The 24,965-nt window shown below is 33.9% G+C and overlaps 5 non-coding genes across 5 annotated transcripts; all 5 read left to right on the top strand.

Moving 5' to 3' along the window:
- Positions 1-11,535: 11,535 nt before the first annotated feature.
- On the top strand, positions 11,536-11,607 carry Trnaq-cug (transfer RNA glutamine (anticodon CUG)). Its single transcript has one exon. It is a non-coding gene; the product is annotated as a tRNA-Gln (tRNA).
- Positions 11,608-12,431: 824 nt separating this feature from the next.
- On the top strand, positions 12,432-12,503 carry Trnaq-cug (transfer RNA glutamine (anticodon CUG)). The gene has a single exon. It is a non-coding gene; the product is annotated as a tRNA-Gln (tRNA).
- A 1,365-nt stretch (positions 12,504-13,868) lies between these two features.
- Trnaq-cug (transfer RNA glutamine (anticodon CUG)) lies at positions 13,869-13,940 on the top strand. The gene has a single exon. It is a non-coding gene; the product is annotated as a tRNA-Gln (tRNA).
- A 3,016-nt stretch (positions 13,941-16,956) lies between these two features.
- Positions 16,957-17,028, top strand: Trnaq-cug (transfer RNA glutamine (anticodon CUG)). The gene has a single exon. It is a non-coding gene; the product is annotated as a tRNA-Gln (tRNA).
- Positions 17,029-24,567: 7,539 nt separating this feature from the next.
- Trnaq-uug (transfer RNA glutamine (anticodon UUG)) lies at positions 24,568-24,639 on the top strand. Its single transcript has one exon. It is a non-coding gene; the product is annotated as a tRNA-Gln (tRNA).
- Positions 24,640-24,965: the final 326 nt, after the last annotated feature.

The raw sequence follows: 24,965 nt of genomic DNA on the forward strand, positions 1-24,965 counted from the left end.
CAAAACCTGTTATTAATTAACGGGGACTACTTTTACGACAGCAGGGAGTATTTGCATATCAATGGGCAATAACGTCTGATATTGTTTACCGTTTTGTTATAACATGTTTGTTATAAGCTGTTGGTAAGGACAACGGAATCTTAGCCAAAATGCTTTGTTACAAACCTGAAGAGATTAATATCTGAAACAGACCAAACGCTTTGCATACCTCAAATAGTGCGGCGGTGCGGCTCTATGGCCGCCATGTTTGTTTTTCAGTAAAATTTCGTTTTAAAAGCATAATTTCTGAATATAGAAATGATTTTAGAGAAAAGAATGATTACGTTTTTGGATATTTTTGTTATGGTCTTGAAATGAGTGAAATTAAATTCTGAAATAAGGACTAATGTAAGACTTATACATAGAGGTAAAGTACTGAATTGAAGTGCGAGTTACATATTTTTGCGTTTTCTGAGTGAGTTGTTTTAAATTTGAATGCAAAAACCAGTTTGGTGTGTTTTTACTTAAAAGAGTTATATACTAACATTAAATTGCGTGAATTGTTTTATGAAAAAAAGAAGTTTTATTGAGTGTTGAGTGTTTTGCTCTGAATTGTATTTCAACTAACTGCCGTTACGTCAAACAGCTTCCTGCTGTGACGTCAGTGATGTCGTCGACGTTGTCAACTTCAAGTAATTTGGAAGATCACGAGGAGCTGCTGCAGTGCAACTAAAAAGAAAGCAAAAGTCTTCTTTCCCATGTCCCCTACCCAAACAACCAAATTTAGTCCCAAACTCTGTTGTCCATCTTTCTTAAGAAATATACTAAAGCGTTTGATTTGCTGTGTGTGTTGTTGTTGTTGTTGTGTTATTTTCTTACCACATTATCCTATGAAATCGTTGTCCAACATGTGACATTCAGCTTCCATTGAACTATATAGTCCTTAAACCTTAAGTTTTTCAAAGGATCAACAATCACTACGCGGGCAGGTAACGTAAAACATTAGACACTGACTTGACATTTTATTTCTAAATTATAGTGGCACTTAAATATGAGGCACGTTTATTGACGCCATGTTATACAAGAATACTTGGTTTTTATATAAATTTGACACGACAAACCTGTGTAGTTAATAGCAGGACGTAAAGGCTTCACATATGAACGTTGACCTGTGAGTACATTGCTGCGAACACGTGGTAATGTTTTGAACATACTTTCTACAAAAAGAAATTGGATTAAGAGAGAGAGAGGGAGAGGGGGGGGGGGGGGGGGGGGGAGAGAGAGAGAGAGAGAGAGAGAGAGAGAGAAATATCAATGCCAGAGTAATTAATTGATGTTAAATTTAGAGACTAGTTATTCTTAAGGGGAAATAAATACGCCTGATGTGACCTGAGCCACGTTTAAGTAATGTAAAAACGTTATCGAACAAGTAACGTATATGGTACATGATATGATTGGTAATGTATGAAGAAGACACAATCTTACGCACCGTATGTGTTATACTGTAGAGAAAATGTACACAAGTTATAATTTCTAGTCCCGATGATTGTTACTATATGTCTGACCAAAACCCGCATAATAATAAGTTGTAGATAAATTGCACGAGATAAGTTCCAAAAAGTTTTGAAATTAGCAGGTCTGCGAAAACAGAATGTAGAAAAAAATGTTACCACAAGAGTGTTATGTAAATGGTCATTTAATGTGCCAACTAGACAGTCTAGTGGGACATACTTCAATATAAGACATGTTTATAAAATCATGGTCGTGATAAATAGTATTTTGGACATTAAACAAAGTTTTGACTGTGAAAAACGCAGTTTTTAGGCCATCTGGTTAAACAAAAACAAGACCAGACATATATTACAGTTTATAGCGCGAATCTGTGTTATTCATTCTACGATTACACAAAAGGACATGGACTTCGACCAAACCGATAGTATCGTAAGAACGATCCTTTGTTCGAGACCACTAAGCCGCAGAGACACAACGGAGCGGGTCTTTAGTTTCACAAGATCAAGTTGCTAGATAAATAAAGTTAATTAGCTAAGACAATACTCGGAATAGCACACAAAGAGGAATCTTTTGTCTAAAATGGCACAAGATCATTAAGAGATATGGATATAACCATGTAACCGCACGGAGTTAAATATCTCGAGATAAATTTAATGAATTGGTAAAATATTTAGGGCAACTTACAACATGTCTTTAAAAAGAAAAAAAAAATAACATAATAACAGAAATTAGGTGTCTAGTCTAATACGTAAGCTGATAAAATGCTGAAATTATACATCTTCGAATTTAAAGTGTATCATTTTCTACAGATACCCTGAAAAAACTTACACATAATTGTAACATCCGTACATTGCAAGCCAATATAATATCAATTTAACCCTGTCTGAACCATAGAGTAAACGCAATTGTACAGCGGTGGGACAGAGTATGTTCCTTGTAGACAAGGTTTGATATCGTCAGAAAATTCTGAATGTCGTTATGTTGTTCCATACAACAAGTGCAAAACATTCAATGATAGAAGGTCCCAAAACAATGGAATGAACTGCCGTTAGCATTATGCAAAAGCACATTCAAACAAAATCTTAAGATACTGTATCTTAGAGACTTCATGGCATTGCTTTAATTTTTTGATAATTGTTTTAAATGCGATAACAATAGGTGAGTTTTTGATTTTTTGTTAGTTTTTACATTTCATCATTTATATTCTTAAGGCTTGTTAAATTAAATGTACACCGCCATTGAATATGTCATTGTATAAAAATAGGCGTTTAATCAAATTAATCAGTTTCAGTTTTCAGTTTCGTTAGGACGTGGGACTTCGTGGGTCTTTAGTTCGACCCCCGTTTCTCGTAACTTAAGTTCAGAACAGTATTTTGGGTGTGACCGGTGCAAGCTGCTTTACATCTGGTAACCTAATTCCCTCTGAATATTTCAATGTCCCCCCAAAAACCTAAACTGATGAAATAAATAAATACAACTGATTAATGGTCTTTGGGAAGAGTCGCCCTTATCTGGGATATGATGATACTTGTCGTCTGCTAGTCCGCATGGACAACCGATCACAACTCCTTTTGCCGAATTATAATTTTGTAATATTATACTTGTCTTGTCAATAATAGATACAAATGCTATTATTATTATTATTATTATTATTAGTTGTAGTAATGGAAGCAGTGGTAGTTGCAGAAAGGTTTCCGATTATTTGCTTAGGTGCGTTCTGGTCAAAGGGAAGTAATTCTCGCCGTGATACTCTGTAATCGTACATCATGGTAAAAATGGGCCAAAAATATGTCCAGGTTCGTGATGGGTATGCAGTAAAAAATGGTTAGAATAGGGGTCTCCTGTCCAAGACAATGAATACCTGTAAAAATGGAGGGAAAATGTGAATATTTACTTTGCTGGTAATATTGACATTTTACATAATAGGTCAATATCTTATGTTTATTTTTATTTCATACTTTGTATCCGTGAGAAAAAATCGAACTTCTCGTCTGCAGGCTGGGACAAAAAATACGTGTTTGCTTTGTGCGGAATTTTTTGACAAAACGGTACGCTCAATATATTTCTTTATTCAGACATTGAAAGAAATTGTTAAACTCAATATGAACAAAAACATTGCATTGCAATAGAGTTTAGTATTTTATTCTTCAAGTGTGTCTCACATGTAAATAAATAAATACGCTATTTCTTTATACAATGGCATTTAAGTTTATAGCGGGACGTTATTTTATTTGTTTATTTTTGTGCGTACCTGTTCCAAACATTGAATGATCTCAAAGCATTGAATTTCAATAAATGTCTTACGTACTTCACAAAAGAAAGAAAGAAAGAAAGAAAAAAAAACTGGCAAGAAAATGTCTTATGCATTATTTTTATTTAATGTTATTATGTGTTTGGGCATTTATTGTCAAGTTATTTAAGAGGACGAGCACGCTCAGGAATACTAGTATACAGAAAAGGAAGACATTTGAAAAAAGACAGTAGCATTATATAGGAGATATGTTTTAAGTATTAAAATGCTGGTAAAGTCTGAGTTGTGTAGTGTATACACTTATTGAATAACCTTCAAGTCAATAGTTAACATTATTTCACTAGGGCCTCATAGATCTGACTATTGACCTGCAAGTCATCCAGTAAGTATTACATGTCGTCAGCAATAAATGTTCATATTTTTTCTAAAAGGTTTAACGTTAGCCCAGCAAAATGTAATGTTGAACCATTGACCAGTCATTAGCACAAACTATGGACCGGCGATTTATATATTGAGTCATGTAACGATAATGGTTCTAAAACGAGACAGCAGTACTATATTTTACTTCGCGATCGTTAAGAGGGAATCGATTTAGTTAAAATATTCCCGACTGTGAGGCCATAATTTCTTGTGTAACGTCCGCCGTCATCTTGGTAGAGTTGCTTCTAGCGGAAACGATGACACGGATACCGGCATAAGATTTTGTAAAAATATGTTATATAGGTGCCCGCCCTGGTATTCAATAAGCCCTTATGTAAATCCACGAACGTTTTGCAAGCCTGCTGAGTGGCCTTCGTACAATAAGCTCTAAATGCGGCAAGATCCGATGACAATTCGACATGGAACAAAGAAACGACATTCATCACTCATCCACATGGAACCCAAAGTTTATACGTTAAAAAGTAGGCTTATCTCTGTTAAATGCTGAATCAGCCTTATTTCTGGACAACATAAATCATACAACATTAATTCAGCGAATATAACCAAAGAATTTTTATTATCGCCGGAAGAAAGGGAAATTGTATAAATTACTAGTATATTGTTCCATGACAAGAATTATTTTAAATGTAATTGAAATCAAAATTGTTTAGATTTTATAAGCCGTGAAGACCACATGTAAAGGTTTTTTGATTTTACATGTATATTTCATTTTCAAAATTGTCATATTTCACGGTGGACATAAAATACGACACACACTACTATTAATTGTTTATCATGTGTTTACAAAAACATTTTGTCTGTAGCTTTCCGCCTCATAAAACGTATATTATCCCCCGCAGAATTGTGTACATGAGGGGCTTTGTTTGACGTTAAAAAGGTAGTGTAATCGGATAGGTACCAGTTACCGATACGGGTATATTCACTATAGTGCGCATAACGGAGTTTTCTTTGTTTAATTATACACTCGCCAAATAAATAAAAAAGCTTTTAAAAGCCTAGTGACACCAATATTTACAATAATGATGAATTACAACACAAAATTTAATGATTTTCAGTAAAAATACCATTTTATTCAAATTGAAAACTCAATGAAATATTATAGTGAATGGAGCTGAGTAAGTTTGTCGGGCACATGGACATTTTTTCATGTAAAATAACCGACTTCATTCTTTATAAGAGGTGATCAACCGAGATTTTGATATAGGGTTTTCCGCATAACAGCTGCATTAACTTATTATTAGATATATACCCCAGCATTTCGAAATTAATTGCACGCTGCTACCATTTTCTAAGACCAATATCTTCACAACGAGAAATATTCTATGAGAGTGTGAAAGTGTTTATTATATTCAATTTTTTATAAGGCATTCAAACCTGTCAAAAATGTCTAGTTTTGATTATGGTGTGGCAATTTATTTCGAAATATTATGGTGTAGTTTATGTTACAATATAATATCAAATACAAATAATAAAAAAGGAAAAAGGAAAGAAAACAGCATAAAAGAAAAAATCTTCATGATTTAAAGAAATTTTATATTTGCTATATTAAAGAGAGATATGTTTCGTGAACGTACTGGATGAATAGTTTGTCAGCCTATTATAAAAAGCTTACTTAAATTTGATAGAATCATATATGACGGAGGATTTAATGGTATTAAACAGTTAAAGATACAGTCGTATGGATTTCGTATGGAATTCATACATAATTTATGCAGAAGTCTGGTTGTTATTTATTTGTACGTAATTCATCATCATAAACAATAATCCGCTTTATATTTGATAATCTCTTTTAATCCAAATGACGGGACAAATCCAAAGGTCAAAGAATATCAGCAGGCAGTCAATGTACCTCGCGGCGGTTATAAAACCTGTGTTTGACCAGGGCTCGAATGGCTACATGTGGTTTTAATGCTGGACCAAATCTGATATATTTTCGTCAATTATAATATGATATTCACCGCGGGATATTCCTCCTGTACATGATTAGCATGCGATCTTATCTTGTCCGCTGAAATATACGAGGTGTCAACATACACACGCAGACGTCCGGCGAAAGTATGCACGTTATCATTAATTGACCACGTGACATTCCAATCTCTGACATATCCGGAATGTTGAGGGATATTCAATTCTTCAAGGTTTCAAGTTTCTGAGGTGCCAAATTTAAACATTGTGCCGTGCACGTGCACGTGTAAAACCTTCAGCCTACCTTCTTACGTATAATGGTTTGCTACAACTCAACACACAGTTTATTATTGTTTCATTTAAACCTATACCCTGCTAAATTTCTAAATGGCCCATCATTCAATTTCGGCAGTAACGCTTCTTATTCAAAGGGGTGTTTACTGAAAATTTACTGACAGAATAGCGAACAGTGCAGACTATGATCAGTCTGCACGGACTGCCGGCTGATCTTGGTCTACAGTGGTCGCAATCGCAAAACCACTTGCTGTCAGCAGGCTAAAGGTGACAATGGTAAGATCATAAGATCAGAATTGATACAAAGCCATTGTAAAACTGGATTACAAGAGAAAAAGCACACAATCTGGAATAAAATGACACTATGGACACCTATTTCGACCTATCATAATGTGCAATGATTCCCCTAACATGAATACATGGCGTTACATTCATTTCAATAATAATTATGGAATGATTAAATGTTTTGTACAAAAAAAAAAAAACAAGCTAAATATTTTAAAATACTAATATTAGCATAGTTTTTATTTCGTCAACCCTCCCTCCTACAGGCCGAGATGTCTACATCCCCGGTACCGGGGTCAAATATCCTCAAAAAGTTTCCATGGATAGTATACTTTTTTGTCAATCCTCAAACACCCTTCCAGAACCGCACTGCTGTATCAGGAATGTATCGAATGTGTGTACATGAGGAGCCAGCCGTTCTTTCATTGTTTCGTATGAAATCAAGATGATTTGGTGTCATAATAACAAAAGTTTTGCGGTAATTTCATAATTACTTGTGATAAATGGTAGAAAAGAAATTCTGCTTCCAGAGTAAAACAGTTCCTGAAAGTAGTTCCAGATGCTGAGAAAATAAACGTTGTCATGGTGGCGCGTGCCAGACATTTTGTGAGTGTCGTCTGCAAGAAATATACGAAAAAAGATTACACTAAAACGATGCACCATTTTTTACTTGCCATTCCCTGGGATAATTTCATAATAATACTCAAAGACGATTAGTTCTCGGTTTGTGAGAAATGTAAATGCATATAAAATGTTACCATGAGAACTTCTGACGTAGAACAAAATTGAGTTGATGAATCTTATGAATGACTATTTCCATAGGATTAGGCTAAATTACTTTTAATGACTGTCACTAATTTGAAACACACACAATTAACGCATAACCTCTGATTGAATGTTTTCATTAAGACAATCTTAAAGAACAATGTTGATACCATCCTGCTAATCCACTACAATGTCAACTCTGACACAATATCTTAAAAAATAAAGCGACACGCAACTAAAATAAACTTTCGCCACTCTTTAATAATTTATTTTATCTAAAATATTTATTTTTTATTTTAAAGCATTTAAAGTACTTATTTTCAATTTGTAATATAATACATTTTGTTTCATGTTTTCTAAGTTCACCGTCCTGTGATGTTTCTGTTTTATTTCCATTTTGTTTTCTTTCGTAGATTTTTTTATTTTTGGCAATTATATCAGTGTTACGACAGAAGAAACTTTGTTTTTACACCCTGTCTTAGAAATGAAATAAACGAACCACACAGCGATTACAAAATAACAAATATGCTAACGGTAAACAAAAAATATGACAACGCCATTACCAATCATGAAAATACATAGCTCCCTTAAAATCTAGGTAGCTTGAAAAACACTGAGAAATAATTATATATCTTGTTAGTTTTGACATTATTTCACATATATTGAAAAGTGATAAATATTGTTGCCAACGGAACAATGTCGAGAAGCTGCACGAGAATTCCGTGTTGATAGAGACATCTATCTGAGATTGCAGTGGCATTTTTCTGTTGCTATAAGACATTTGTGTGCCTACCTATACTTTTCTCAGCCAATCGTGAGGTGATGGAAAGGGTTCGTAATTTTTTTAAAGGTCCACAATGCTAAACATTTTTACATTTTTATCTTAAAAACAGATGAAGAAGGTTCCAAATAGATGTTATGCTTACTTGCATGGCTAGAGAAGCAATAATTTCAATATTGCACATGCACTTTCATAGCGAGAGTCATAAAGGGAGGTAATAAAATTATAATAGATTCAATAAAACATTCTAGAATATTCACAAATATTCAAACATTTGACAAATGATTAAGAAAGTAACTATCAGAAATAGGATTTAACGTTCATTACGGACAATGTGGCAGCCACATTTTAAACCAAGGTATTATGGGCCTTTAAATAGCGGGCATACAAAAAATACGTTTCGATATACATTTGTAGAGACAAGAACCGACAGGATACACTCTATATGATTATATGATAAGTGGTATACTGAGTTCGGGTAAATAAGTTCGTTGTTTGATCTGATCAAAAGACGCTATTAATTAACTGCCGAAAGGAAGTGAGACTGAATTATTACCATATGGGTAAGCTGGAGAAATGAATTGTTTGTACTGCAAACGACACGGGCTACTAACTGATCTCAGCCAAACTTCCGAGAAGGGTAACCTCCCTTTGCAGTATTTATTGCAATGGGAGACCACTGCTTACAGATGCTTTTCACAGAGCACAGATTATCTCTCCTGGCCACCATTCTAAGTGTCATTTCCGAAACCTGGACAGGAATTTTTGGACAACTTAGGTCAGAACGTGCTTGTCAGTTGTGTTGTCCAAGAAAATTGTTTTACATTTGTAGTTTCCTTTTTTTTCAGTTTGCATGCATATTTTGTTTAAAACGTATAGTAAAACCGTGTTTTAACGTTATTAATACACGGAAAGAGGTTATACGTACGCGTAATAATTTCACGTGGGCGCAGCCTGAGTGAATTATTCTGGCAACTTATAAGCGATTTTGAGTATATTGATTTAGGTAAAACACGATCTTGTTAACATTATTTCGATTCTACTATGCTCTTAATCTAAAACAGTAGATAAAATATAGTAGCGTTCTTTCTTCGTCGCAACAAAACAAAACTTTGACGTCTTCGCACGTTAACGTGACGTCATTTTAACGTAAGCGTGTTTTAACGGAAACAAGCATTTTAGAATTAATACTTTTAGACCAGTAAAATCGGGAGACCTCCATGGCAGGGAGGTTAAAGTCGGCTTGAACTAAGATAGAAGATGTTGAGAAATGCTCGAAACTAAGAAATTAAAATGATATAGGGAATGCTGAGGCACACCAAACCATAATGCTTTAACTGAAAAGTGCACCAGTAACCGGATATAATAGGTCAACTAAATTATGGAACTTGGGGTATTTTATCAAAGTATTAATCAATACAAAAGTCTGATCAAATAACATGTATATCAATTGTCAAACTATTGCTTTTCATGTGGTGTAAAAGTAAAAGTCTGACCGCGATATGCCTTACATTATCGGACATAATATCTTCTAAAGACATTCTATAACCCAAACAAGATTTCAAAACCTTTTGTAAAATTAAAGAATTAAATCAAATCCGTACAAATAATCGCACAACAATATGGCAGATTTTCTAAAGCTAATCCGAGACCGTAAAATTTAATATTATACTTATTACATTGAGAGAAAGTCTTTGTTAACTCTTTTTATCACATTATAAAATCTCTTGATGGACTTTTAATGGCACGATCAGATTTAAGAGCATTTCATCATTCCTGTACATTTATTAATATACAGTGTTAATGTAAACGTATTATTAAATTTCTAATGCGCAGTTGTATGACAAACAGAAAATACAAAAAAAGTATTCAGCAATAAAGACAATGTCCTCAGTGAACAAGCAAGACAATGTCTTGATCATATTTACTTTTGTTATATTATAATAATGTTATATTGGGAACTGGGTGATCAATGTGAATAACAAAAGTGGCAACTACTGTTGTAAAACGACGCCTCGAGCGAGACTGGGGTCGAGCCCCTTTCTCTTCATATGTATAGGCAATTCAAAGCCTCATTTGGTTATGAATGTTATCTTGATATTTTACCAAGAAGCCTCAGATTTTATTTTTGTAGACTACGTATGTCTGTGCATCCATTACGAATACAAACTGGTAGATATAGTGGTAATAGTATACCCAGACACGAACGACATTGTTTAGTTTGTAATACAAATGATTTAGAAGGCGAGTATCATTTTATATGTATATGCCCATACTATTCTGATTTAAGACGAAAATATGTCAATAGACTATATCATGTTAGACCATCAGTTTTTAAATATATCCAATTGTTAACTAGTACCAACAGAACCGAACTTATTAATTTGGCTTTATTTGTGAAAGAAGCATTGTGTGCACGTTCTAATGTTCTAAATGTTGAAATTTAAATTTGTTCATCTCCATCGAATATCCATATACAATGTTTATAAAGGTTTATACAATTACTTATTCATTTTCCATTTATATTTGTATAATGTCTTATCCAAACTGTTTATAATTGCACGTTGATACTATTTACGAAATCTGTGTAGTTTCACGTTGATATTATTTATGTGACTTATGTGTTATAGACAATGTACAATGTACAAGTCTTCAATAAAATATCTGTCTGTCTGTCATATGATACTTTTCTAACATATAAACTTTTATCATCCCCTGTATAACCTATTTGGTTCTATGATGTAATGGTTATCACTCTGGACTTTGAATCCAGCGATCCGAGTTCAAGTCTCGATAGAACTTTTTTTGCTAAAGAGAGCTGTATGAATGGGAGAATATCAGTTGATTAGGGTTATTTTTTCTTTCGTTCTTTTTTCTTCTGATATATCCTTCCATGGGTAAAACATAGATGAAACGAAGAAAGAAAACAAGAACATATCTATATATGCTAAGGTGGATTGAGGAGGAGTGTGGGAATGGTTCTTGCTGACGTGGAAATGATTTGAAAAAAAACCCCAACACAACAACAATTAAATTGACGTTTAACAACGTTACGTCAGTTCCGGCTTTGTATTTCAATTGTTGAGCAAGCTGCATTGAAAGAACATCATGATGTAGAGAATTACTAGAAATTTGTCATTTAGATAAAGGCAATAAGGCCGGAACGTTAATGGAATAAAACAGATTGAAAACTTTACAGTCTTTCAACAATTAAATTAATTTGAATTGGAAACAGTATTATATAACATAATCTTCGATATTTTACTGAAGTACATAACAGTGTGCTCAGTACAGGCCACTATCAATCAATATGAAGATCGAAGGTTCCATGGTGTAATGGTTAGCACTCAGGACTCTGAATCCTGCGATCCGAGTTCAAATCTCGGTGGAACCTATCATTTTAGTTAAGGGGAAAACTATGCAAACTTCCTCGATTGAGTATCCATTTTTTCTATGCGAAGTTTCTAGATGAATTTTTCCATTTATCTATAAATAAATTCACTTTTATTAGTATACATGTAAAACCACACAATCTGTCAGAACAGCAGCAGGTGTAAAGTGTATATGACACTCGTGTAAGGGTACACATACCTGCAGAACTTTATAAATAGTATAAAATGTATTTCAAAAGGAGAATACCTAACAAATTTTAGAACATTGTAATGCTAATCAAACCACATTTGTTTTTAACTTGTAGAATCAAATTTTGCGTCAAAAGATGTATTGCCAACCCACTGGCGCCAGACCAGAAAGAAAATGCCTCTGTATATGTTATACCCTAGGTAGGGTATATAACATGTACAGCGGTATTTCCTTTCTGGTCTGGCGCCAGTGTGCCAACCACCCATTAAATGTTTGCACTCGCGTACAGGGACCTACTTCACGTTCGCGTTCATACGTTTGAATTTCATCCTTCTTCGGTGAGTTTTTTCGCACATAAAGAAGAAAGTACATTAAGAGCGATTTCTCATTCTTTACGATGGAATACATTTAGAGCAAGACCGTTTTGAAAACGACAGTGTTACGTTGCGCTCATGAGTAACTGACCTAGCTGTGAAGAATTTATCTATCTTAATAGAAAGGCATTCGTTATTTAGAGGTGTTCCTAATTGAAGTTCAACTGTATATTGTTTCAGAGTATGACTTTTTCCAATAAGATTGTTTTAAATATGAGTGCTCAGTATCAGTAACTGACTGTTGATTAATATTAACACCAACGGTTCCATGGTGTAATGGTTAGCACTCAGGACTCTGAATCCTGCGATCCGAGTTCAAATCTCGGTGGAACCTATCATTTTTTGTTAATTGAAAAACTATGCGAACTTCCAAGATCGAGTATCCAATTTCTATAATTTCTAGATAGATTATCCCATTTCTGTATATATAAAGTGACTTTTGTTAGTATACATGTAAAACTATACAAGTTGTCAGAACATCAGCAGGTGTCGAGTTAAGTCGAGTGTCAAGTGTATATGGACTGCTAAGGTGACACACATGTAAGGGTACACATACCTGCAGAACTTTATCAATAGTGTACAATGTAATTCAAAAGAAGAACACCTGTCAAATTTTAGAACATTATAATGTTAGTGAAAACACATAAATCAAATTTTGCGTGTTCATTTATGTATAGTCAGCCACACAATAAATGTTCACTTTACTTGTACATTGGAATGATCATACCAGAGTGACCCTAATAGAGACCAAATTGTTTTAAAGGTCCCCGTTAGAGACTGAAATCGGTTTAAACAAGAAAAAATCGGCAATAAAAGGTTCTTGCACTTCTGCTATGCAGTCGTAAGTAAGATTGACACAATTTTCTAACTTAACCACCGAAGGACACCATTTACGTCCTACTCCTGATCCTTATGGAAGCCCTGGAGGGACAATTGATTTCCGTACTTCCCACTTCTGACTTCTAACTTTTGCACTTCTCACTTCCAACTTCTTGACTTCCTACTTCTAACTTCCGCTCTTCTGACTTCTAACTTCCACACTTCTGACTTCCAACTTCCTGACTTTCGACTTCTGATTTCCAACTTTCACATTTCTTACTTCCGACTTGTAGACTTCTTACTTCCCTCTTCTAACTTCCACACTTCTGACTTCTAACTTCCGCACTTCTGACTACTAACTTTCCTGACTTTCGACTTCTGATTTCCAACGTCCACACTTCTTACTTCCGACTTCTAACTTTCTGACTTTCGACTTCAAACTTCCGCACTTCTGACTTCCAACTTTGGAAGTCTGAAGTAAGAAGTGTGGAAGTTAGAAGTAGGAAGTAGGAAGGCCAGAGGTTGTAAGTGAGAAGTGCAAAAGTTAGCAGTCAGAAGTGGGAAGTACTGAAATAAATTGTCCCTCCAGGGCTTCTATAGATCCTCCTTAGCGGACGTTTTCCGTACATAAAGAAAAAAATGCATCGACAGTGATTTCTCATTCTTTACACTTGAACACATTAAGGGCAAGACCGTTATGAAAATGTGCTCAGAAGCAACTGACCTAGTTGTAAAGAATTTATCTGTCTTAATAGAAAGGCATTCGTTATTTAATGGTGTTCCTAATTGAAGTTCAATTGTATATTGTTTCAGAGTATGACTTTTCCCAATAAGATTGTGTACTCAGTATCAGTAACTATTGATTAATATTAACATCAGCGGTTCCATGGTGTAATGGTTAGCACTCAGGACTCTGAATCCTGCGATCCGAGTTCAAATCTCGGTGGAACCTATCATTTTAGTTAATGGGAAAACTATGTAAACTTCCAAGATTAAGTGTCCACTTTTTCTTTTTGAAGTTTCTAGATAAATTGTTCCATTTCTATATATAATAACTGACTTTTATTAGTATACTGTAAAACCACACAATCTGTCAGAACAGCAGCAGGTGTAAGTGCATATGACATTCGTGTAAGGGTACACATACCTGCAGAACTTTACAAATTTCAAAAAGAGAATACCTGACAAACTTAAAGTATTAGAAGCGTAACAGAGTACCTCCTTTTTGAAGTGTTCAATTCCTACCTACTTTTACTGCAATTCTCAGGGGGGCGTAGGTTCAAGCCCTACTGGGACCAAATATTTTTTCCTTATTTTATTTTTTTTCTAGTTAGTTTTTACTTCTTTCAAGACTTATAATTGATTTATTGTACAAAAATTGAAAAACAATTAATTTGATAAGCGATTTCTTGCTGTTCAAAGTGAATTTACTACTTAAACAGAAGGGGTAGAGTTACACATCTTTAAAAATATTGAGTTACATGCGGTAAAAGTTCTCTATTTTGCTTTCACTCTTTAGATTATATATTGTGGAAGAAATTTAGGTAGGTTTTACGTCTGCCCCAAGGTTATTTTTAAATGAAGTAAGCAAAATTCAAAACAGAAACACAGGATTCAACCTTATATTTTCAATGTTGAAGTAAGAATTCTGTCTCATTAAATCTGTTTACTTGAGGCACCCTAGAAAAAATGATATTGACATTTTTATTTTATGTTTTATAATTGTTTACCAATAGTTTGACGTTTCTTTTATTAAAATTAATGGTAAAATGAGTTCTCTGCAAACGTTTTGGATAGTGGCCATCACTTTGAAATTTTCTCTACTTGAGCTTGAGGAGATACCATAAGTTATACAAAATTTATAAAAACAGCACGGTAAAAGTTGTTTAAAAAATGCAAAAACAGTGCGAAATTCGGTCACCTTTAAGAATATACTAAGCAAATACCATTTTGTAAACATTACTATTAGGGATCTAATACCTTAAGAACATCATAATGTTATGTCAAATCACCATTTTTGGAACATGTAAAATACAATGTACATTTATGTATAGTCAGCCATACAATAAATGTCGCACTCACAACTTATAATGTACAGGGTCGTGCTACGCGTACACGTACACATGTGTCAGTCTCATCCCCCTTAACGGACGTATTTCGTACATAAAGAAAAAAATACATCAACTGTGATTTCTCATTATTTACACTTGAACACATTTAGACCGTTATCAAAACCACAGATACGTTGTGCTCAGGAGCAACTGACCTAGTTGTAAAGCGGAATTTATCTGTCTTTATAGAACGGTATTCGTTATTTAGAGGTATTCCAAATTGAAGTTCAATTGTATATTGTTTCAGAGTATGATTTTTTCCAATACGATTGTTTTAAATATGAGTGGTCAGTACCAGTAACTACTGATTTTAAGATCAACGGTTCCATGGTGTAATGGTTAGCACTCAGGACTCTGAATCCTGCGATCCGAGTTCAAATCTCGGTGTTAGTTAATAGGAAAACTTTGAGTTTCCAATAATTCAGGCCCTTCCCCAGAATTGTTTTAAGATGCTGGGGTAAAGTTTGCGTGGCGGGGTAAGGGGCGGGTCGAACCCAAATGGTGCTTTTTTAATTAAGTATACCATATGCAAAAAAAAAACAAAACAACACAACAACATGTATTTCATTACTTCTACATTTTCACATAATCATATAACCATCAATATATCATATACACTACACAGATGTCCACTTCTTTTATAAGTATTTTCGAACAACACATATGTCCTCCCACTTCTTTTGTACTAACACTAACAACACATAGGCATTTTTTTCCATATAAGTGTCTGTCTTTGGCACTGTACCATTCCTTTACTGCACCACTGAAATTAAAGTCATTCAATTTTTGTCCCTGAGTAAGGCATTAAGCACTTTCATGCTCACTGGTGAATGGTGGGTGCTCTTTACACATTCAACTGCTGAAACCTCTCTCACAATCTGAAAGTACAAAAAAAAGTATTTGTTATTTTCCCAGAGCAAGGATAACCAAGGATGGATTTATATAGTAAAATTCCTAAGATTTGACATTTATCTTGTGTTCTTCTGCACAATGAATTGCAACAGTATTTCTGTTAAATATTTGTGGGTGTTAACAACACCATTGCAGCTTTTTTACACACAGAAGCAGGTTCTGTATTTCAAGTTTAACTATTATTTAACTGCAAGCAGCAAGTTTCAGAAAGAACATGTATACACACCAGCTGTGGAGATTGATAGAAGCAGTCCCACTGTATCTATATACAATGTAATTTCTAGATAGATTATTCCATTTCTGTATAATTATGTAAAGTGACTTTTATTAGTATACATGTAAAACTATACAAGTTGTCAGAACAGAAGCAGGTGTTAAGTTAAGTCTAGTGTCAAGTGTATATGGACTGCTATGGTGACACACATGTAAGAGTACACATATACCTGCAGAACTTAATTAATAGTGTACAATGTAATTGTAAAGGAGAACACTTGACACATTTGAAGCAAATTTTGCGTGTGCGTTTATGTATATTATCAACCACTCAATAAATGTCCGCTTTCGCGACTGATGATGTACACGGAAAGTAACTACGCGTACACGTACACGTACACATGCTTCGATCTCATATTCCAGTCTGTACCTGGCGTCGTAAAAAGGTATTGAACGCTTTATACAGAGATAAATAGTTCAAATCCTGCTCAAGTCCATTTTTCCAACGATTTTTTTTGTAAAAAAAAAAACAGTACAAGTTCGACCAAATTTGTGAAAGCCAATGCTTTAGAATTATTACTTCTTACTTACAACTGCATAGCACAAGTGCAAGAACCTTTTATTGCGGATTTTTTCTTGTTTAAGCCGATTTCAGTATCTTACGGGGAACTTTAAAACAATTTGGTCTCTGTATTCGGGTCACTCTGTACTGTGTTAGGGTACTGTGTCAACGGTTCCATGGTGTAATGGTTAGCACTCAGGACTCTGAATCCCGTGATCCGAGTTCAAATCTCGGTGTAACCTATTGTTCAACGCCGCCAGAAGGCGGTGTCGAGTATATGGGATACACTTTTATTTTGGACCCTGTTAAGACAGTAATGAATAGTTTCGGAATGATAAACTGAACACAGTGAATAGTTTGTAAAAGAACCCACGATACTTCACAATAGATTTTAGTGAATAAACAAAAGAAATGGTAAAAAACATAAGAAATGTATGTACTGCAATTTATTATGTGATATCAAACAATGTTATCTGTCTTTTCTTTCTTTATTTGTAGAGCAGAAAATATTTTTTTAATTTATTATTTCGTCAAAATGTTGATCCGATTTATTGATAAGGGAGGTTACTTTGTAAGTCAAGTTTTCTATTTCTAACCTTTAGCATGACCTACTTACCTATCTAATTTTCTATAAATAGAACACACCGCAGATATACCATACTGCAACGCGTGAGGTCTATTGCGGAGAAGGGAGCGTTCATGTATAGGTACAGTGATGTAATTTCAGAATGTGCACATTTTTGCAGATTCATTTTGCAGTTGTATATTTATATAACTGTTATGGTTACCTTAACTTTGAAGCATAGAGTTTCCCATTTGTGACCACATGTACAACTGGTCAGAATATTTCTAAATATTTTATAAACTCATCTTGATTCTAACCTTTGACTTTTTTTTGCTTATGTGTCAAATACTTATTGTTTACAGATATTCACTGTCAACTAAGGTGTGCAATAAAGGGCCATCGTTTGGCTGAATTTGTCAGTGACAGTTTAATACTTCTTTAAAATATGGTTAGATCAAAATATCAAAAGCCATGGGACCATAACCGTTATGGTTAGTAATCAAAGCATCAGTGACTTTCAAATAGATTTTTCCCTGTTGAATTTATATTTTCATTAATTTTATATGACTAGTCAGTTGCTCTGGTTGTATTATATCTTGTTACTTGTTTCTTTTTTTTCTTTTTCTTTTTACTTTTATAGATAGTTTGTTTTTGTATCAGTTCATTCGTGTCTAACTTAAAAAAAAATGATTTTCATTAGAACATTTTCTACACTTTGCCAGTGGGTTATTATGCTTGCTAAATTTCTTGTAATATTAGATTTGAATCTACACACTGACATATTCCTAGTAACCTTACGGTTCAAAGAGGACTTCAAGTTTACCTTTCGTCCAAAAAAAAAAAAAAAAATTCATGACATTTGCTTTGTGAATAGGGGCAATTTAGAGTTTATTCATGTTATATCATTCTTTTCTTGGACAAAATGTTTGGTTGTTTTGGCAACGGAAACTGTATAATCTGCATTCTGAAATCTATAATGTAGGTGACTAAGGTCCATGAAACTTTATCAGTGAATAGAAATCACTCATTACATTATATGATAATAAAGATAATGGTTTCTGTGAACCACAATTTTGAAATAATTATCTTTCATCATTTCCTCATTTCCAAACAAACTGCATTTCTGTGAAACTTCATATACATGCTCCTGCATATAAGAACTTTTCACAGGTGCTGACCTTAGTTGGTGAAATATTTACTCTAATTTTGTATGTAAAGGGACCCCCTTCTCGCAATGTCAGTGTCATTGCAGGTAGAGGATTTATATTGCATGGTAATGCTTTTCTAACATGCTTATTCTTCAAGCTTTTAACAGTTTATAACATATATTGTATTATGTGCTAATGTTGATAATTTGTAACCAGTCAGATAACCAAACTAATAATTAGGTGATTTCTCATATTGCAATAAATGTACTTCAGACACAACACTTGGCGGCGTCTTTGATGCTTGCATCAATGAATTTCCTTGTTGTAGTTAATGGGAAAACTAAGCGAATTATCCAATTTCTACAATTTCCAGATAGGTTATCCCGCTTCTGTATATATAAACTGACTTTTATTATAGTATACATGTAAAACCATACACGCTGTCAGAACAGCAGCAGTTGTCAAGTGTATATGACACTCGTGTAAGGGTACACATACATGCAGAACTTTATAAATAGTATAAAATGTATTTCAAAAGGAGAATACCTGACAAATTTTAGAACATTATAATGCTAGTCAAACCACATTTGTTTTTTAAGTTGTAAAATCAAATTTTGCGTCAAAAGATGTATTGCCAACCACCTAATAAATGTTCGCACTCGCGTACAGGGACCTACTTCACGTAAGCGTTCATACGTTTGAATTTCATCCTTCTTAGATGAGGTTTTTCGCACATAAAGAAGAAAGTACATTAAGAGCGATTTCTCATTCTTTACAATGGAATACATTTAGAGCAAGACCGTTATGAAAACGACATTTACGTTGTGCTCAGGAGCAAGTCACCTAATTGTAAAGAATTCGTCTGTCTTAATGGAAAGGCATTCGTTATTTAGAGGTGTTCGTAATTGAAGTTCAATTGTATATTGTTTTAGAGTATGACTTTTTTGATAGAGTATCCTCTTTTTCTATGCGAAGTTTCTAGATAAATTGTTCCATTTCTGTATATTTAAACTCACTTTTATTAGTATACACGAAAAACCACACAATTCTGTCAGAACAGCAGCATAGTCAGCACTCGCGACTTATTATGTACAGGGATGTACTTTGCGTACTCGTACACATGTTTCAATCTCACCCTCCTTAGCGGACGTTTTTCGTACATACAGTCAATAGTGATTTCTCATTCTTTACATTGGAACAGATTTAGAGCAAGACCGTTATGAAAACGGCAGCTACCGTTGTGCTCAGGAGCAACTGACCTAGTTGTAACGAATCTATCTGACTTCGTTGAGACATCCACTATTCAGAGGTGTTCCTAATTGAAGTTCAATTGTATATTGTTTCAAATTATGATTTTTCCAATACGATCGTTTTAAATATGAAAACTAGTATGTTATCCCTTTCTAAACGTTAACTTTGTATATAATGCGTATGGATAGAATTTTCTAAAACTTGAGAAAGTAACTAAACTACTTCTAACAACCAAAACAGACAAATATCATGGGAATAATTACATTTACTTACGTATTTTGCAAACTCGAAAGTTCGGTTTAATTGACAAACTAGTATTGTTAATATCATAATAATGATATAGGTCATACAAAGTGAAGGTGGTGTTCTTTATTTTCATTTGCAATACCTACAATAAGGTAAGATGGTTTTATCATAAACGTGCAACCATTATTGTATGGGAATATAACATAATGGGAGAAACCAAAGTATTGTATTTCATCTGCACTAAGTGTATTCATAAGGAAAATAAACAATTCCTCCAGACTGGATTTAATGAATTTATAAGACAGTGCTTGATGTTTTTGTAATATCAGTATACCAGTCTGGCACGCGAATGTAAAGATGAAACAAATAGGTCATATTATTTCGACAGTTTTTATACATAAAGTTACAACTGCATATTTTCACCAGCAATGCGTTGATGGACCAATAAGTCGTGTACGCACTGTTCAATCAGTACGTTCCTAACGATGGTGGGAATGGCGGAAAGTGCCGAGGAGTTGTGTGAGCACTGTTCAATCGGTACTTTTCGGCGATGATGAATTTGCGGAAAGTACAGAGAAGTTGTGTACGCACTGTTCAATCTGTTCAATCGGTACTTCTCGACGGTAATGGAATTGGCGGAAAGTGCCGTGGAGTTGTGTACGCACTGTTCAATCGGTATTTCTCGACGATAGTGGAATTGGCGAAAAGTGTCATGGAGTTGTGTACGCACTGTTCAATCGGTACTTCTCGACGATGATGAACTGGCGGAAAGTGCCGTGGAGTTGTGTACGCACTGTTCAATCGGTACGTCTCGACGATGATGAATTTGCGGAAAGTGCCGTGGAGTTGTGTGAGCACTGTTCAATCGGTACTTCTCGACGATGAAGAATTTGTGGAAAGTGCCATGGAGTTGTGTGAGCACTGTTCAATCGGTGACGATGATGTTCAATTGGTACTTTTTGACGATGATGGAACTGACGCCAAATGCCGTGGAGTTGTGTGAGCACTGTTCAATCGGTACTTTTTGACGATGATGGAACTGACGCCAAATGCCGTGGAGTTGTGTGAGCACTGTTCAATTGGTACAACTCGACGATGATGGAATTGGCGGAAAGTGCCATGGAGTTGTGTGAGCACTGTTCAATTGGTACAACTCGACGATGATGGAATTGACGGAAAGTTATTTACATAATTAAAGAAAGTAACTCCAGCAGGTTGTTTCTACATTGACATTTTTATTGCCCCTGGCTCCAAACATATGGTTCAGCCATCAGATAAAATTGTGCTATTTTAGAGGCTTCAAATTTTCTGATAAAATGTTTGCAGTATTTATATAAAAATAACCGTGCAGCCGGGGAGCCAGGCTAGACTGTACTGAAAGGGTCGAGAAATTGCGATTGGCATTCTTGACAAAAACTGAAAAAGAAGCAATGTAAATATGAACTTTTGCCGTTACAGTGGTCAAATTGGAAATTTGAAAGAAATTTAGTCATATCCATTTTGCTTTTCATTTTCTCACGTGTTTTTTCTACGCTCTATATTTAGCTATTAATATGACAGTACTATTATTACTTACAGTATTCATCTAGGTCCGTTCACAAGTATAAATTTACAGTTATAGTATTAATCTATGTCCGTTCACAATTTTAGATTTAGAGTTACAGTACTACTTTAATGTTTTTAATTTCAGAATTCATCTTTGTTCGGTTTATAGATACAGTACTCATCTATGTCCGTTCACGTGTTTTAATTTATAGCTCCAGTATTCAAGTATGCCCGTTTACAAGTTTAATTCTATATTTACAGACTATTCATCTACGCCTTTTCACAACTTCAATTTTTTAGTTTTAGTATTCATCTATGGCCGTTTTATAGTTACAGTATTCATCAATGTCCGTTCACAATTTTAAAATTTAAAGTTACAGTATTCACCTAAGTCCATTTTAAAAGTAATGTAACAGTATATACTCTTCTATGTCCGTTCATAAGTTTAAATTTATAGTTACAGTATCTATCAAATGTATATATCCATTGTTATATGTTTTTGTAGTTGTTAATGTTGTTTTTATTAAGAAAAATAAACAAACATATTAAATGGCTGTGACAATCGGCGATTACTGCACCTGCCCGTATATACAAACTACAAGCACTCTTGTCGTCCGTTTTATGTATTTCTGCAATATATTAAATTTAGACAAAACAAAAGAAAAAGATTAACCACTGTCCCCACAAACATAAAATGTATATATCACCAATACCAATACCCGCTTGTGAATTTCTTGTATATATGTTTTGCGCACATGTTATTGCAAAATGTTAATTTGTAATCTGTGCTTCTTCAATAAAGTTATGTTCTGTTCTGTTCTGTTCTGACAATAGTAGATCTGATAACTAATTAAACTTTCAGAATTTAACCAATTACGTAACAACAAGAATAAGAACAACAAAGAACAGCATAAGAAATTTTGTAGTAAGTCAAATCAACGTATAAATGACCCGAATGGTACGAATAAGTAAAGAAGCTATGATTACATGGTAATAGATGATCATTTCAACCCATCCTTCATTATACAAGCAAGTAGTTATTTAAACGGCATGTATGGACTGAAAATTTCTGGAACTGCCAGGTTCCTTACAGCCTATTACTTCTCACAACGTGTATTTTTATGGCACCACTACATTCAGTAAGAGGTTCAAATACTTTCAATACTATTCACTAATTACGTATATAAAATGTAAAATGTTCACAGATCTTTCACATACAGCTAGTTCCATTTCAGAATACAATTCCTTTTCTCACTTAAAACTGACATAAACTGACATATAACAACTAAAAAAACTAGAGAGTCATTTCCTGTCACATATTGCCACTATAGAGTTATATAAAAATTTCAATGGTATGATCTGATATTGAGTCTTTCTTCAACAAATTCAATTTTCTCTCTCATTTTTTTTTCTACACTAAAAGCAAAATAACTTCACAATGAAATATTAGCAAAATGTCTTTGACCATCTCAAGTGACAAAATAGTCCGACATTACACGACACACCTACTGCAAACGCTCGGTCATGTGATATTATGTCATTGACATGTACAGCTTTATGTACATGTAATTAATTGGATATATTAAAGGTGACAATAAAATAAAAATGTCAATAAACATGTAGCCTCTGGTCAGTACGACCTTTGATCTATGAAGACACTACATATTGTTATAGCATAAATACTATTTTCAACGTCTCAAGTCTTTGGAACCTTTAACTAGTCCGGAAAACAGTCACATGACATGCTCTAAACTTCTTAACTGGTAAATGTTCGGAATTGAAATCACGAATATATCAAAAACGTAACATACAACATAAATGTTCGTGTTATCATAAAGTGACTCATCACATTGGTAACTAATCTGTGAAATTTAACCGGCAAGTGTTTCTGCCTTTGTGGCATCAGAATGCACATCCGTGGTACTGCCCAAATTGGATGATGGACCAATCCATTTTAGAAATTTAGCAGGGTAAAGGTTAAAAACAAGACTACTGAAAAAAAAGAAAGAAATAGAAACTAAATACCAGTTATAGTTAATGATAGGTGAGATTTCAAGATTGCCAAACGCTAAAAGGTATCCATTTTTGGTAGAAAAAATTGTATTAATTGGCGAAAACAACTGTATTTTTTACTTCTACATTTCCATGTGGCTTTTAGATTTATGTTATAAATAGATAAAGCAGTTGTCGAAATAGGGAATATGCATAATTACATGGTTAGGAACATTGCGCACATGATTTTGTACGTGCAGAATCATAAAGGACTGTAATAAAAACGGTATTTTACCATGTAATTAGGTTAGTGGATGAGAGAGGGATGAAGATGAGGGGTTGAATTGGGTATTTCCAGGGCTTCACAAAGACAACAAAATACATATATTTTTTAAAAATACATAGAATTGAATTTGATTAATATATAAATCTTCACCTAGCTGTTTATTGTAAACGCATCAAATGTTGGCGGGATTAAGATATAGGAAGATCTCTTCGGGCAGTGTTTTCAAATTATGATGTATTTGTGAATTGCACCGCATTATCAGAACGTAACGCATATACAGCAAATCAGCTACGTAACGTATCAGTCACGTTTTGATATAAAACTTTTGAGAACAATAATTGAAAATAAACTAGATATGCTGATTATGTCGACTCTCCATAAAACAGATACTTTACTTTCTAAAGTGTTTTGAAGAATAAATTTATGCATATCCAGCAAAATGACAAAATATTGATATAAGCTGTTATAATGACACGTTCCTACATTTTAAATATTTATGCCCAGATTACTGGTGAATAATAACAAATATGCGAATCCCCCAATTGTTTAAAAATTGTATTTCAACAATGTCGTATACAATATTCTCAATACCATGGTATTTTAAGAAGTATGAATCTGGTTTACTGTTCTTTCAAGTAATTTTATTCATATCTTATCCATTTATCATAACATCACTAACACAATGACAGACGTCACTGTCATAGTTGTATATCACTTTATATTAATAAACATTGATATACTGTACATCGGTTCTATGGTGTAATGGTTAGCACTCTGGACTTTGAATCCAGCGATCCGAGTTCAAATCTCAGTAGAACCTTAAGTATATATTTTTACTACAAATGTGAAAATATATGTTAAGAAAATAGTTAAGATAACTTATTTCACTGAAAATAACACTGGATTGTTGCCCCGAAAATAAGTACAAGTACTGAATTAGAAACCAGATAAAATTGTAAGGCAAGGAAGATTATGGCCCCAACACAAGTCACTATAATACTTATTTTCTTCCAATTATCCTCTGCACCAACAAGCGAATTATTGAGTTATTTTTTCATATTATATTTTATTTAAACTAAAATGCTAATGTTCGATTTTTTACTTACTGCTAAAATAAAAAAAAACGCCATAAAACTGAGCAGTTTG

The sequence above is a fragment of the Mercenaria mercenaria genome, chromosome 16, assembly GCF_021730395.1.
Source record: "Mercenaria mercenaria strain notata chromosome 16, MADL_Memer_1, whole genome shotgun sequence".
Taxonomy (NCBI): domain Eukaryota; kingdom Metazoa; phylum Mollusca; class Bivalvia; order Venerida; family Veneridae; genus Mercenaria; species Mercenaria mercenaria.